This window comes from Phaseolus vulgaris, chromosome 10 (genome assembly GCF_000499845.2).
Source record: "Phaseolus vulgaris cultivar G19833 chromosome 10, P. vulgaris v2.0, whole genome shotgun sequence".
NCBI classification, from domain to species: domain Eukaryota; kingdom Viridiplantae; phylum Streptophyta; class Magnoliopsida; order Fabales; family Fabaceae; genus Phaseolus; species Phaseolus vulgaris.
The window spans coordinates 33383713-33386266 of record NC_023750.2 but is presented as its reverse complement, the minus strand read 5'-3'; positions in this window follow the sequence as shown (position 1 = coordinate 33386266).

The window sequence follows — 2554 nt, the reverse complement described above, 5'->3', positions numbered from 1 at the left end:
CCCTTTCCAGAATTCATTTATACCTTAGATTACTCATTTTGGAATTTTTTTTTTTCAAATGGATTATCTATTCTAAAAGTCATTCTTGAAACCGACTTCTGGAAATCTCCACACCTCATTACCACCCTGTTCGATTTAATACCGGTAGTGTTGTTACATAGCTTGTATTTATGTTATAGTAGGTTCTTTACATAAGTCTTTCCCATAGATCACTACATGTTCAGTTCCTATGTAATTACTTTGAATACAAAATAATATTCCCTTTTACTCTTTCTCCTTTACTCTTCCTGTTACATTTACATGGTATCAAAAGCAGGTTCATTTTTTTTTTGAATATGATCATGTGTTCTTCATTTTCTCCTGCTTTCGATCAAGAAACCTGTACCGTCCCGTCCCCGGACGTTGACCAAAGTCAAAGTCAAAGTCAAAGTCAAAAGTCGACGTATGGTGGGGCCCCTCAAGGAACCCAAGGAAGAAAGTCAACAAATTGACCGCTTGAGGCGTCGCTAGAGGTGGGCGTCGCCAGGTTAGGCGTCGCCAAGATGAGGCGTCGCCAGGTTGAAGCATCACCAGGTTAAGGCGTGGCCCAGAGCAGTTACAGAGAGAAGAGAAAGGTGGCTTCAAGGCCATAGTTCTGGTACCAGCAGGGAGTAACCTGACTCGTGAAGTACCCACGTCACCTCAGGGAGACCCCCGGGATAGATACGACCCATGAGAGGGTCATGCCCAGGGGTAAACCAGGTGCATGGTGCGAGAGGAAGGTAGATACACTCCCAGGGCGAGTGACCAGAGGTTGGGGTGCATGAGTTGGCACCCAGAAAGTCACCCCACGCGCCAAATGCACTTCGAGGAAAGATGACTCACACGATGGAATAACCCTAAGTTGGGTTACGGCGTTGTGAGGCCCTCTGCATAGAATACGATCAAGTCAGAAGAACACGGGGCAATAAGCACGTGTTCATCAATGTTTTAGTGAAAGATTGCTAAGGTACGCGTTAATTCAGTTAAGTTTCGAACGTCTCAAGGGATATTTTTATACGTTTTCAATGCGCTTTAACGCGCTTTAAATGCGAGAGGTGTATAAAAAGGGGCCTTGGGACGTTTGAAACGGGATCCGAGTTTTGACCTAATTCTCGCAGTTTTACAAACATGTAAACCCTAGTTGTTTCGCAGCGCACTCACTGTACGCACAGACAATTAGGGCAGCACAGTATTAGTTATTCAGTACTTCGACCACCTTCAGAGCATCCTTTCACGGTGTTCCGATACGGAGGTGTGTCACCCTTTGATGTTTCTCGCTAGCTGACTTGATCGTCGGAGTGCAAACGGCCGCGAGGGCGCCCCTTTGTTCACTTCTTTTCAGGTACTCACGGACGGAGTAGAGCGAAGGTGCCCTAGCTCATGAGGATAAGCCACACGTAAAGACAACCCTGGTTAACCGGCGGGAACAAAACCCCTTCATCCTCTTCCTTTACTGCTTCTCAACTTCATACCTTTTCTACATCTCTCACCCTTAAACTCATCGATCACAACTTTCGAATTTGGCGTCAACAGGTTCTTGCGTAGGTCGAAGGCCTCAATTTGCTTAATTTTTTGGAATTGTCTTCTGCTCCTCTACCATTTCTCTCTTCTGGTAATGAAAACCCTAATCCTCTCTCTCTTCTCCATAAACAACAAGATAATCTTCTGATTGCCTAATTGTTGGCTTCTATGTCGAATTCATTGTTAACCAAAATGGTTGGTTTACGACCGAATTATCAAATTTGGGACAAGTTGAATGTCTACTTTGCATCCAATACCCATGCGAAAGTTCATAAGCTCAAAACCCAGTTGAAAACTCCTAAGCGGGATCGATTTATCAACGTTTATCTTCTTGACATCAAGCGAGTTATCGATCTCTTGCGGTTGTTGGATCCAATGTTTCCACAAAAGATCATCTTGAAGCCATCTTGGATGGTCTTCCTGAGGATTATGATGCGTTCATCACCTTTGTCACGTCGCGTCTTGATCCCTACACTGTTGAGGACATTGAAGCTTTGCTCCTAGCTGAAAAAGAAAGGTTTGACAAACATAAGTCTCTTGATCGTCCTTTCATTCAAGTTAATACTATATCTACTCATTGGAATCCTTCGGCCTCTTCAAGATCTCCGTTTCGTGGAACTAATTTGTGTGGTGGTCGTGGTTCTGCGCGTCATTCCTTCAATAAACGACAGCCACAGTTTCGGGATTCACAAAAGAATTCGTGGAGTGGGGTTTGGGATTCTTCTTCTTCTCAACCTCTTCGGGTTCTGCGCGTCATTCCTTCCATTAATAAAAATCTTATTAGTGTTTCTAAGTTTGTTTGTGATAATAATGTGTTCTTTGAATTTTATCCTAATCAGTGCTTTGTTAAAAATCAAGCTACCAAAGAGATACTTCTCCAAGGAAACATACGTGATGGGTCGTATGTTTTTCCCTCATTACACAGATCTTTGCTACCCTCTGTGAATACTAGTTCTCACAACTCTATTATGACTCTGTATGAATTGTGGCATAAAAGACTTGGTCATGCTTC